At 45.5% G+C, this 14,638-nt stretch overlaps 1 protein-coding gene across 1 annotated transcript in view; it reads left to right on the forward strand.

Annotated features, from left to right (window-relative positions):
- Positions 1 to 7,910: 7,910 nt before the first annotated feature.
- LOC132837381 (late histone H2B.L4-like) overlaps positions 7,911 to 14,638 on the forward strand; it is an 85,612-nt gene continuing 78,884 nt past the window's right edge. The window contains exon 1 of the transcript XR_009647519.1: positions 7,911 to 7,953. The gene's annotated coding sequence lies outside the window, so the exon portion shown is untranslated. The remainder of the gene's footprint in view (positions 7,954 to 14,638) is intronic.

Consider the following 14,638-nt stretch of genomic DNA (forward strand, 5'->3'; position numbering starts at 1 on the left):
CATGTGCATGTCTAGCAGTCGCTTAAATGTTCCTCATGATTCTGCTTCCACTACCACAGCTGGCAATGCATTCCATGCATTCAAAACTCTCTGCGTAAAGAACCTATCTCTGACGCCTCCTTTATGACTCCCCCCTATATCTTCAAACTATGACTTCTCGTACCAGTCAATCCTGCCCTGGATATATGTATCCGCCTATTGACTCTATCTATTCTACTCATTATTTTGTGCACCTCGATCAGGTCTCCTCTCTTCCTCCTTCTCTCCAGACAGAAAAGTCCAAGCTTATTCAATCTTTCTTCACAAGACAAGCCCTCCAGTCAGCATCCTGGCAAATCTTCTTTGCGCCTTCTCCAAAGCCTCTGTATCTTTCCTATAGTAGGGTGACCAGAAGTGGACACAATATTCCAAGTATGGTCTCACCAAGAACGTGTAGAGCTGCAGCAAAACCTCGCGGCGCTTAAACTCGATTCCCCTGTTAATGAAAGCCAAAACACCATACGCTTTCTTAACAACCCTATCCACTTGGGGGGCAACTTTGAGAGATCAATGTACTCGCACACCCAGATCCCTCTGTTCCACCACACTACCAAGAATCCTGTCTTTAATCCTATATTCAGCATTCGAACTCGAACCTTCCAAAATGCATTTATCCAGGTTGAACTCCATCTGCCATTTCTCAGCCCAGCTCCGCATCCTGTCTATGTCGCACTGCAGCCTGCAATAGCCCTCTATACTATCAATAACACCTCGAACTTTTGTGTCATCTGCAAATTTACTAACTCACCCCTCAACCTCCTCATCCAAGTCATTTATAAAAACTACAAATAGCAGAGGCCCTAGAACAGAGTCCTGTGGGACCCCACTCAACACTGACCTCCAGGCAGAATACTTTATATCTACAACCACTCTCTGCCTTCTGTCAGCTCGCCAATTCTGAATCCAGATAGCCAAATCTCCCTGACTTTATGAATGAGCCTACCACAGGGAACCTTATCAAATGCCTTGCTGAAGTCCATATACACCACATCCACTACTCGATCGTCATCGACCTGTCTTCATACTTCCTCAAAGAACTCAATAAGATTGGTGAGGCATCACCAGCCCGTCACAAAGCCATGCTGACTGCCTTTAATCACACTAAGCTTTGTCAAATACTCATAAATGCTGTACCTCAGAATTGTTTCCAAAACTTTGCTGACCACAGACGTAAGACTGACAGGTCTGTAATTGCCAGTGATTTCCCTATTACCCTTCTTGAAAAGAGGAACAACATTCGCCTCCTTCCAATCCTCCGGTACCACTCCTGTGGAGAGGGAGGAGGCAAATATCCTCGCCAGCAGCTTAGCAACCTTCTTTCTCGCTTCCCGGATCAGTCTACGATAAATCTGGTCAGGCCTTGGGGACTTATCAATCTTAATGTTTTCCAAATTTTCCAGCACATCAACTTCATCAATCTTAATCTGGTCAAGACTGTATCCCATCTCCTCGAAGTTTTCATTTACAACAAGTTCCCTTTCCTTGGTGAAAACCAAGGCAAAACACTCATTTGGAACTTCCCCTATCTGCTCAGATTCCACGCACAAGTTCCCTACGCTATCCCTGATCAGATCTACCTTCTCCCTGATCATTCTATTATTCCTCAAGTATGAGTAAAATGCCTTTGGGTTGTCCATAATCCTTCTTGCCAAGCCTTTTTGTACCCCCTCCTGGCTCTCCTCAGTCCTTTCTGAGCTCCTTTCTAGCAAGCCTGTAATCCTCTAAAGCTGTGCTAGATCCGTGCTGCCTCCACCTGTCATAAGCTGCCTTCTTCCTTTTAACAAGAAGTTTCTCTGTTCTCGTCATCCAAGGTTCCTTAATCTTACCCCTTCTTACCTGTCACAGAGGAACAGATTTGTGCATACTCACAACAACTGCTCCTTAAATAGTTTCCACATGTCTGCTGTGCCCTTTCTGTGGAACAATTGCTCCAAGTCTGTGCTTCACAACTCCTGTCTGAAAGTGTCGTAATTTGCTTTTCCCCAATTAAATATTTTCCCTCGGTAACTGCTCCTTTTCCACTCCAAGGCTTTGCCAAATGTGAGGCAGTTGTGATCATTTTCACCAAAGTGCTCTCCCACCCCGAGAGGTGACACCTGCCCTGGCTCATTGCCGAGCACCAAATCCAAAATGGCCTCTCCCCTTGTCATGCTGTCTACATACTGAGTAAGGAAACCCTCCTGAATACACCTGACAAAAATTGCTCCATCCAAACCATCTGCACTTAGTAGGTTCCAGTCGATATTGGGAAAGTTGAAATCAACCATAACAACAACCCTGCTACCTCTGCATTTTTCCAGAATCTGCCCGCCTATGAGATCTTCAATCTCTCTACTGTGATTAGGTTGTCTGTAGAAAACTCCCAATGTATTGACGGTTACCCTACTTCCTAACTTCTACCCATACTGACTCAGGAGACAAACCTTCCTCAACAACCTTCATTTCTGTAGCTGTGATGCACTCTCTGATTAGCAATGCTACACCCCTCCTCTTTATTCACTCTCCCTGTTTTTTTTTTAAAACATTCTAAACCCTGGAACATCAAGCAACCATTCCTGCCCCTGTGGAACCCACATCTCCATTATGACCGCAATATCGTAGCTCCAAGTATGGATCCATGCTCAAAGTTCGTCACTCTTATTTCAGACACTCCTTGCATTAAAGCAGACGCACTTTACCTGATCCCTTTGTTTCAACGTGTGAGAAACCTTCCGGATAAATTCAATACATCCTGTCACTGCCCCGTCTGCAACCGACCCCCTCTCAGACATGTGGCTCTGATTCCCACCCGCCTGCCAAACTAGTTTAAAACCTCCTGAATCACACAAGCAAATCTCCCAACCAGGACATTTGTGCCCCTCCAGTTCAGGTGCAACCCGTCCTTCATGCACAGGTCCTACCTTCCCCAGAAGGTATCCCAATGGTCTAGGTTACTGAAGACCTCCCCCCCTGCACCAGCCTTGCAGACACGTGTTAAGCTGCATTTGCTGACTGTTCCTCATCTCTCTATCTCATGGCATCGGTAGCAAACCTGAGATCACTACTCTACTCGTCCTGCTCTTCAGCTTCCAATCTAACTTTTCAGATTCTCAATCCCTTTCCTGGCTATATCATTGGTGCCAATATGTACCACAATTTCTGGCTGCTCACACTCCTTCAGAAACCCAATCGGCCACATCCCGGACCCTGGGCACCAAGGAGGCAACATACCTTCCGGGAGTCCTGTTCCTGACCACAAAATCTTCTGTCAATCCGTCTAACCTTTGGGTTCTGTACCACTAGCTCTTTTCTTTTTTCCCCCCTGCCCTTCTGAGCCACAGTGCCACAGACCCTAAGACATAGGAGTGGAAGTAAGGCCATTCGGCCCATTGAGTCCACTCCGCCATTCAATCATGGCTGATAGGCATTTCAACTCCACTTACCTGCATTCTCCTCGTAGCCCTTAATTACCTGTGAAATCAAGAAGCTATCAATCTCCGCCTTGGAGACATTTAGCGTCCCGGCCTCCACTGCACTCTGCGGCAATGAATTCCACAGGCCCACCACTCTCTGGCTGAAGAAATGCCTCTGCATTTTTGTTCTGAATGGACCGGCTCTAATTTTAAGGCTGTGTCCACGTATCCTAGTCTCCTCGCCTAATGAAAAAAATTTCCTAGCGTCCACCCTTTCCAAGCCATGTATTATCTTGTAAGTTTCTATTAAATCTCCCCTTAATCTTCTAAACTCCAATGAATACAATCCCAGGATTCTCAGCCGTTCCTCATATGTTAGACCAACCATTCCAGGAATCATCCATGTGAATCTCCGCTGGACACGTTCCAGTGCCAGTATGTCCTTCCTGAGGTATGGGGACCAAAACTGGACACAGTACTCCAAATAGGGCCTAACCAGAGCTTTATAAAGTCTCAGTAGCACAACGGTGCTTTTATATTCCAACCCTCTTGAGATAAGTGACAACATTGCATTCCTTTCTTAGTCACGGACTCAACCTGCATGTTTACCTTTCAAGAATCCTCAACTAGCACTCCCAGATCCCTTTGTACTTTGGCTTTACGAATTTTCTCACTGTTTAGAAAGTAGTCTATGCTTTTATTCTTTTTGCCAAATTGCAAGACCTCACATTTGCTCACGTTGAATTCCATCAGCGATTTCCTGGACCACTCTCCCAAACTGTCTAGACCCTTCTGTAGCCTCTCCACTTCCTCAGTACTACCTTCGTATCATCTGCAAACTTTGCTAGAATGCCCCCAGTCCCTTCATCCAGATCATTATTATATAATGCGAACAGCTGTGGCGCCAACACTGAACCCTGCGGGACACCGCTTGTCACCGGCTGCCATTCCGAAAAAGAACCTTTTATCCCAACTCTCTGCCTTCTGTCAGACAGCCGATCCTCAATCCATACCAGTAGCTCACCTCGAACACCATGGGCCCTCACCTTGTTCAGCAGCCTCCCATGTGGCACCTTATCAAAGGCCTTTTGGAAGTCTAGATAGACCACATCCACTTGGTTTTCCTGGTCTAACCTACTTGTCACCTCTTCAAAGAATTCCAACAGGTTTGTCAGGCATGACCTCCCCTTACTAAATCCATGTTGACTTGTTCTAATTAGACTCTGCTCTTCCAAGAATTTAGAAACCTCATCCTTAATGATGGATTCTAGAATTTTACCAACAACCGAGGTTAGGCCAAATGGCCTATAATTTTCCATTTTTTGTCTTGATCCTTTCTTGAACAAGGGAGTTACAACAGCGATCTTCCAATCATCCGGGACTTTCCCTGACTCTTGAAAGATCTCAACCAATGCCTCCGCTATTTCCTCAGCCACCTCTCTCAGAACTCTAGGATGTATCCCATCGGGGCCAGGAGATTTATCAATTTTAAGACCTTTTAGCTTTTCTAGCACTATGTCTTTTGTAATGGCAACCATATACAACTCAGCCCCCTGACTCCCTTTAATTGTTGGGATATTACTCATGTCTTCCACTAAAAACTGATGCAAAGTACTCGTTAAGTACTCCTGCTATTTCCTTATCTCCCTTCAATATGCTTCCAGCATCAGTTTGAAGTGGCCCAATGTTTACGTTTGCCTGTCGTTTGTTTCTTATGTATTGAAAGAAACTTTTACTATCATTTCTAATATTACTGGCTAGCCTACCTTCACATTTGATCCTCTCCTTTCTTATTACTCTCTTTGTTATCCTCTGTTTGTTTTTGTAGCCTTCCCAATCTTCTGATTTCCCACTGCTCTTGGCCACTTTATAGGATCTCTCTTTTTCTTTAATACATTTCCTGACATCCTTTGTCTAATCCCTCCCTGAATAATCTTTCTTTTCTTGGGAATGAACCTCTGTACAGTGTCTTCAATTATACCCACAAACTCCTGCCATTTTTGCTCTGCTGTCTTCCCCGCTAGGCTCTGCTTCCAGTCTATTTTTGTCAGTTCCTCTCTCATGCCCTCATAATTACCTTTATTTAACTGTAACATCATTACATCCGATTTTGCCTTCTCTCTGTCAAACTGCAGACTGAACTCTACCATATTATGATCGCTGCTTCCTAAGGGTTCCCTTACTTTAAGATCTTTTATCTTTGTTGCCTTTGTGGTTCCTCAATTCCACCCACACAGACTCCACATCATCTGACGCTATGTCATTCAGTGCCATAGATTTACTTTTGTTCTTAACTAACAAGGCAATCCCACCCCCTCTGCCGACCTCCCTGTCTTTTCAATAAGTTGAAAATCCTTGAAGGTTTAACTGCCAGTCCTGACCCCCCTGTAACCACGTCTCTGTGATGCCTACCACATCATAATCATTCACTATGATCTGTGCCATTAGTTCATCTGCTTTGTTATGAATGTTACGAGCATTCAGGTAAAGTGCCTTAATGCTAACTTTATGGTTATCCCCTGGTAGGCTATCCCCACCAGCAATATCCAAAACGGTATACTTATTGCTGAAGGGAACGACCACAGGGGACCCCTGCTCTCACCGTCGGTTCCCTTTCCTCCTGCTGACAGTAACCCAGCTATCCTTATCCTGTGTTTGGGGAGTGACCACCTCCCTGTACATCCTCTTAATTTCCCCCTCAGTCTCCCGGATGATCCGGAGTTCATCAGCTCCAGTTCCAGAACTCGGTTTTCGAGGAGTTGGAGTTGGGTGCACTTCCCACTTAAAACCTTTTCTCAGAAGTCTCAGCAAAATCATAGAGAGGCAGGGAGAAACAGAGAGAGAGAGATATACAGAGGGGCATGGCCATAAAGATACATGGTCATACAGAGACACAGGGAAACACAAGATCACAGAGTCATCGAGATTCATCAACATTGTCAAAGAGTTAAAGCAAGTCATGGACAGTCAAACACACAGAGAGGTAGATGTAGAGAGAGACCTCGCGGTCTGTACAAGATACCTCACTGGGAGGGGGAATCTCTCCTGTCCCCCTCCACCCCCCAATAACCACCATCCTGACCCTCGGGAACGGGACATGTTGACACAGTCCGCTCTCCCTCGGCGCTTTTCCTTCCCGCGTGGCCCCGGCGCCATTTGAGCTTCAGGCCCCGCCCCCTCAGGCCCCGCGCGAGATGGCGGTTAACGGCCGCCTCGTGCCCCAAGTGACCGTTAGCAGCTGCTTCAGGGGAAAGACTCTTTAAAGGGACAACCCTTTCAGGAGAGAGAAACAACAGGGCCGGCTCCGGGACTCGCCAAACTCAATAATAATCACAAATACACACACAGACAGAGAGGTGGGAGTGAACAAGAAATTGTGCGGCGGCACATCAAGACCAAAGGCCCCTCTCCCGAAGGACGGCTGTCCCGGACTCGAAACGTTGACCCCGCTTTCTCTCTGTCTGTCTCTGGACAGATGCTGCCAGGCCTGAAGCACAAACAAGGTCCCCGGGGGTGAGTCCGAGTTCAGGATCCTATTAAGGTTCGGTTGGCAGATGGATGACAGTGTGGGAGGGTATGCAATGGGATTAGAAAAATAGCGACAGAGACTGTTTCCTAAATGGGGAAAGGTTTCGGAAATCTGAAGCACGAAGGGACTTGGGAGTCCGAGTTCAGGATTCTCTTCAGGTTAACAGGCAGGTTCAGTTGGCAGTTAGGAAGGCAAATGTAATGTTAGCATTCATTTCGGGAGGGTTAGAATACAAGAGCAGGGATGTACTGCTGAGGCTGTATAAGGCTCTGGTCAGACCACATTTGGGACATTGTGAGCAGTTTTGGGGCCCCTATATAAGGAATGTGGGAGATTAGAAATGTAGTTTCTGCAGGAGGTGGTGGTTAGAGATGTTGTTTTTGCAGATGGGTGAGGGGGTGTTGTGGGGAGTGGGGGGGAAGGAGAACATTACACAAACAGTCACGGGATTCTTGCAGTATACTTAAGGCTAAGATTTTAACAAATATAGAGGTTTTGTTTAAGAAATAATTTTAAATGAATAAGAATGCTTACATGCTTTGTTTTTGCGTGCATTTTTGCATGATTGCAGAGGCGTCCGGTAGTTGCAAGGCTGTAATAAATTGTTCTTGTTCTTGTTTCCAAGGCTTTGTCTCAGGCTGATTTGTGAGTGAGTTTTGTTTCTCACAATTTGGGGCCTCGTCTGGGATCCAAACCTCCAACCGCTCAACACTCTTGGGATGACGGGAAAGGTGCACCTTGCCGATTTCGGCGATCTCCAACTCCCTTGTTTGCCGTTCGCGGTTTGGGCGAGTATGATCCAGACTGGTAGACCCTGGAAACAAGGCGGGCAGATGCAGCTGGTTCGATCGGGCACCTCTTGTGCGCAACACTCGGGTAGGGAAAGATCTTAAAGGATATATCCAGGCGACCGGGGGCAGCAGTATTTGCTGCAGGAATTGCCGTGGGACCGGGCGCACCGAAATGACCAGGTAACTCTGTGCACAGACCAAGGTAAGAAAAGAGACCTTTAAGTATTGCCCTGGTGGTGGGGACATATGGGATGTACGGGGAATTGGCGATATATAAAATCAAGCATATGTCAATGGAAAACAACCCGTGTCAGAAGGACTAGTGGCTGAAGGGCTACTGAGGGTGCACTGCGTAACTAACTTATGGCCGGAGACAGTATGGCTTACTTATGGCTGTTATGGCGAACTTATGGCTGTTAACAGTTGAAGTCTCAAAAAACATATAATTGGCCAGATTAATTAAATTTGCAATAATGGAAGGCCAGGGGAGTTGCCTGTATAACAGTTGATCTGCAAATAACATTAAAGGGGGATATATCCCACCCGACAGTTCTTTGGGGATAATGTTGGGTAATTGGGAACACAACTCACGAACGTGGGAGAAAGATAAGGCTACAATGACAAACTATTGTTGTTTCGTTTGGACTAGAGAAAGTATTAAGGCGCCTGTTATTTTTTGACCCAAATATGGGTCCGATGAGGTTTGACTGTGACAAGATCTTAATATATATGTCAATCGAAAAGAACTGTACAGTCAAAAAGAGTCCAATTATGCGGCTTGTTGGATAGGGAGCGCGGGAGTAAAATTATGTCTCGTGAATATGGAGTAATCAGGAAAAGAACAGAAAAAAAAATGAACAAGGGAAGCCAGAATGTGATCCCTTAATGTGTTTGCAGCCCCCATATATTACTCCCCGGAAAGAACCTACAGCTCCTGAAGTGGAACCGAGTCCAGACACTGAAAGGGGAACTAAAAAATGCAGACCGTAGGGGGCTCAGAATCACTCGAGCCACCACACGTAAAGGAGGGGCAGAGATAATGGAAATGTAAAATTATGTCCCTTACGAGAGATTCCGATTGGGGAAGGTACAATCGGTTATGTAAACGCTCCCTTAACTAGCAGTGAAATTAGGTTCTTTAAAAAAAGGAAATGAAAAGTTTAATAGAGGATCCGGTTGGACTAGCCGAACAATTAGATCAATTCCTAGGGCCTAATTTATATACCTGGGGAGAACTGATGGCAATTTTAGCAACATTATTTTCAGGGGAAGAATGAGGTATGATTAGGAGAGCGGCTTTACAGGAATGGGAAAAGAAGCACCCAATTGGGGAAGAAGGGGCCTCAGCAGAACAGAAATTCCCAAATGTTGACCCTCATTGGGAAAATAATGACAGAGAAGGTAGGGAATCAATGCGGGATTTACGAGAAATGGGAATATTAGGAATTAAAGAGGCGGCACCTCGATCACAAAACTTTGTTAAGGCCTTCGAAGTACGACAAGAGAAGGATGAAACCTCTTCTGCATTTCATAAAAGGCTCAAGGAGGCCACAAGGAAGTATTCGGGGATGGATCCCCATAATCCGATAGCACAGGAACTCTTAAAGGTCCAGTTTGTAACTAAATCATGGCCAGACATACAAAAGAAATTACAGAAATTAGATGGATGGAGTGAAAGACAGATGGAAGAACTGTTATGTGAGGCACAGAAAGTGTATGTGAAAAGGGAAGGCGAGAAGCAGAAACAGAAAGCCAAAATAATGGTGGCGGCAGTAGAAGAAATAGCAAAAAGGAGAATGGGATCAGTGGATAACAGGAAGGGTAGGGGAGGACACGAAAGACAAGGGTCAGATACCCGGGAAAGGAGGTAACAGGCAGGATGTTACCATTGCGGGAAAGTGGGGCATTTTAAATGGGAATGCCTGGAATTAGCACGAGAAAGGGAAGCCGTTTCCCTAATGACCTTAGATGAAGATTAGGGGAGTCAGGGGTTCCTTCCTCCTGAGACCCACCGGGAACCCTTGATAAATTTAAAGGTGGGACCTGAAGGGGAGGAGGCAGTATTTTTGGTGGACACGGGAGCGGCACAGTCGTCCCTAAGTTTTAGATCTACCGGCTTTAAATTGACTAAGGAGTATCTTAAGGTTTCCGGAGTAAAAGGCGAAGAATTCTTGGTGCCTATTTTTGAACCAACCCTAATTAGAAGAAATGGTGAGGAAGTGATAGGACAATTACTATATATTCCTGACATTGGATGTAATCTATTAGGTAGGGATTTGATTATATTGCTAGGCTTAAAAATTGGGGTGGAGGATAGTGCAGTAACTGTAACAATGACTATGTTAACACCAAGTGAAGAAAAACATATCAGCCGTGATGTGTGGGCAAAAGCGGTTAAACACAGGGCATCTAAATATTACTCCGTTGGTGATTACATTGACTCGAGAAGATGAGACGGTTCGGATTAGACAATACCCTATATCGTTGGAAGGCTGTAGAGGTCTGCAACCAGTTATAGATTCTTTGATTTAAAAAAACTGGACTGTTAGAACCATGTATGTCGCCCTTGAATACCCCAATACTGCGTGTCTGCAAACCAGATGGAACCTATTGATTGGTGCAGGATCTTAGGGCATTGAACCGATTGGTTTGAACACGGCACCCGGTGGTACCTAATCCATATACTTTGCTAGGCAAAATACCGTGTAACCACCGCTGGTTTTTAGATTACTTAGTGTGGAAACAGGCCCTTCGGCCCAACCCACCCAGACTCATTCCCCTACATTTACCCCTTCACCTAACACTACGGGCAATTTAGCATAGCCAATTCAGCTAACCTGCACATTTTTGGATGGTGGGAGGAAACTGGAGCACCCGGAGGAAACCCACGCAGACACGGGGAGAATGTGCAAACTCCACACAGACAGTTGCCTGAGGTGGGAATTGAACCTGGGTCTCTGGCACTGTGACGCAGCAGTGCTAGCCACCGTGCCGTCCCAGTGTAATAGATTTAAAAGATGTAATCTGGGCTTGTCCTCTGGCCCCAAAAAGCCACGACATGTTTGCTTTTGAATGGGAAAACCCATACACTGGTAGAAAAGAACAGTTATGATGGATGGTACTTTCCCAGGGATTCACAGAATCGCCTAATCTATTCGGGCAAGTACTGGAACAGGTCCTGGAACAACATAAAATGCCTCAGGGAATGTCATTGTTACAAATGTGAACGATTTACTTGTATCAGGACAAAAGAGAGATGACGCGAGTTTAGCCATCAATAGACTGTTAAATTTCCGAGGGCAACAGAATTTAAGAGTCTCTAGGAATAAATTGCAATATGTAGAGAAAGAGATGAAATACTTAGGACACCTTATTAGTGAGGACACTAGGCGCATTAACCCTGAGAGAATTAAAGGGATAGTAGAACTGCCCCTTCCGACCACCAAACAAGAATTACGGAAGTTGATGGGCTATTGTAGATTATGGATAGAAGCATACGCCCAGAAAATGAAGGGGTTATATTACAAATTGACAGAATCTAAATATGAAAGACTGCACTGGATAGAAGAGGAAGAGGAAGGGTTACATGAGTTGAAGCGTAGTCGAATACGAGCTCCAGTGTTGGCCCTTCCCTCCCTAGATAAACCATTCCACCTTTTTGTGACAGTAAATGATGGAGTATCATTAGGAGTGTTAACCCAGAAAGGAGAGGGAAAGAGACAGCCCATAGCCTTCTTGTCCAAAATCTTGGACCTTCTCTTGAGAGGATGGCCTGAATGTATACAGGCAGTAGCAGCCACTGCCATACTGGTAGAGGAAAGCCGTAAACGTACTTTTGGAGGGGTGCTAGTCGTTAGTACCCCCCCATCAAGTTAGCACTGTGTTAAACCAAAAGACAGGGAGATGGTTGACAGACTCATGAATCCTAAAATATGAAGCCATCCTGATGTAGAGAGATGACCTTGTGTTAGCAACAGACACCTGTCTAAATCCAGCCACCTTCCGATGGAAAGGAGAACCTCTGGGCAAACGTGAATTAGAACATGACTGTCTGGATATCAAACCAAAGTTAGACAGGACCTAAAGGATATCCCCTCACATGACAGGGACAGACTGTTTATAGACGTGTCATCAAGAGTAGTACAAGGAAAAAGACACAATGGATAAGCAGTAGTGGACGTTAACGAGAATCGAACGGTTGAGGCTGGCCGGTTGCCTAACACATGGTCGGCCCAGACTTGAGTTGTATGCATTAAACCAAGCTTTAAAACAATTAGAGAACTGAGATGGAACAATTTACACCGACTCTAAGTATGCCTATGGGGTGGTCCATACCTTCGGAAAAATATGGCAAGAACATGGACTAATCAATAGCCAGGGAAAGGAATTGATACACGAAGAGTTGATAGGATAAGTGTTGAAAAATTTGGAATTACCCCAGGAAATAGATATGGTCCATGTACCTAGGCATCAGAAGGGGAACACTCTAGAAGCAAGAGGGAATAGGCCAGCAGACAAGGCAGCCAAAGAGGCAGCTATGAGCCATACAGCAACAAAAATACGGGTTCTCACACCCATATTGGAGTCCCCTTCCCTGAACCCCGTGTACACTGAAGAAGAGGAAAAGGAATTCCAGGAAATGGGGGCTACTAAGACAACCCAAGGAAGATGGATCCTCCCGGATGGAAGGGAGTTATTAAGTAAACCAGTCATGAGAAACATCCTAACCACCTTGCACCAAGGCAGTCATTGGGGCTCCCAAGCTACGTGTGACATAGTGTTAAGGAAGCCCGGATGTAAAGGGATGTACACATTAGCCAAGCAGGTATGTGCAGGATGCCCGACTTGTCAAAAGATTAATAAGAAAGTAACGAGAGGGGGGCCAAGAGGTGGAAGAAACCCTGAGGTAAGACCTTTTCAAAGACTACAGGTAGATTACACAGAATTACCCCCAGTAGGGAAACAAAAGTATTTATTAGTCCTAATGGATCACTAACTGGGTGGGTGGAGGCATTTCCAATGTCCTCAGATACCTCGAAGGGAGTAGTGAAAATTATTTTAGAACATATAATTCCTTGATATGGAGTGGTGGAAAGTATAGATTCAGACCAAGGTAGCCATTTTACCTCTAAGATCCTACAAGAAGTAATGGCGGGATTAGAAATCTCTTGGGAATTCCACATTCCTTAGCACCCGTCTTCCACTGGACAGGTGGAACGAATGAATCAAATCTTAAAGAAGCAATTGTCTAGGCTTGTCCTAGAGACTCAATTGCCATGGACAAAATGTTTACCTATCGCGTTGCTACGCATCAGGACTGCGCCTAGGCGTGATATTGGCCTCTCTCCTTATGAGATGATGTTTGGACTACCTTTCTTGGGTGGAAGAGGGGAATTCCCAACTGTAGAGTTCAGTGAGAAGTTTTTGAAGAACTATGTTGTGGCGCTCGGCTCTTCTTTGTCTGTCCTTAGGAAGACGTGTCTGTTGACCCAGGCACCTCCACTTGAGTTCGCAGTGCATCGGGTATGACTGGATGATTGGGTCCTGATAAAGACCTGGAAAGACACCAAACTGCATCCAAGCTGGGAGGGACTGTTCCTAACCCTCCTGACTACTGAAACAGCCATCCGAACTGCTGAAAAAGGTTGGGGTCATCACACTCGTGTTAAGGGTCCCGTGGATGTTCCTTCCCCTTCGGCAGAGTGGCAAGCTCATGCTACAGACAACCCTCTGAAAGTCAATCCGAGCAAAATGAATGGACTGAGATAAGAGACTATTAAGTATTGGTTAAAAAAGCTGTATCCCAAAACAATTGTAAGTGTTGCATGGACTCACTCCTCCCTGGCATACAAAGGATTAGGGAATAGACAGATAGGGTTGTGAGCTGAAAGGAGTGGTCAACTTTATATTGTCACGATAATATTGGTGCTAGCTGCCAAGGAGGGGGGGGGGATCATTTTACCACTTTATGTCAGAATTATGCTAAACTAAAGGGGCATACCAACTGTTAGGTATGTGCTGAGATCCACACCATGGGAAATCCGGAATTCCTCTCACGGTAATGCCACTTACCAAAGAAGAAGTGTACGATGTACAACAATTTGATTCGGGCTCAAATGATACAACTTGGAGATTTGAAAGGGGTAATTATAACTTTGTGGGATGGTTCCTCGACCAGCGCTGAAAACTCTGGGTACTATCGATGGCCTTAGAGTTTCCCTACCGGAAGGATCAGTAAATACCACTTGTTTCTGTAATCAGAATGATACCGCACCCTTCCGATTAGGAAAATCATCTTGAGGCTACACCAGCCAAGCCACTGCCACGACCATTCCCCGAATATTAAATGGGACTTATTGGGTGTGTGGCTTAAAGGCCTACCCATTTATCCCCGGCGAGAAGTACGTTTGGAGTGGCGAATGTAACGGGAATGGGTGCTGGGTTCAGACACTACCCCAAAACCAGAAAGATTGGAGTGGCTGCTGCTACCTTGCTTTCATAATTCCCCACTTGAGGCTGTTAAAGAGAGCCCCAAAAACACCTTGGAATAAACAGGGAGGAAGGCAAGTAACCCGGAAAGTTACCAAAGGAGATCGCCTCTCTGGATTTTGATACCTATGTATGGGACCGCTCGAGCAGGAGTAGAAATACAAAACTTAGCAGCTTCCCTGGAAGAGTTGGCCAACAATACTGCCGATGCGTTGGCTGGCTGAAACCTAATCCCAAGTAGCAGCCATAACGACCAAAATGATTGCCACAGTGCTAACGACTCTTCAGAACAGGATGACTCTAGATTATTATCTGGCAGAGAAAGGTGGTACCTGTGCACTAATTGGAGAAGGTGGTTAGTCAATCTGTCTATCTGTGGATTATTGATATTAGTGAGT

This window comes from Hemiscyllium ocellatum, chromosome 49, assembly GCF_020745735.1.
Source record: "Hemiscyllium ocellatum isolate sHemOce1 chromosome 49, sHemOce1.pat.X.cur, whole genome shotgun sequence".
Taxonomy (NCBI): Eukaryota; Metazoa; Chordata; class Chondrichthyes; order Orectolobiformes; family Hemiscylliidae; genus Hemiscyllium; species Hemiscyllium ocellatum.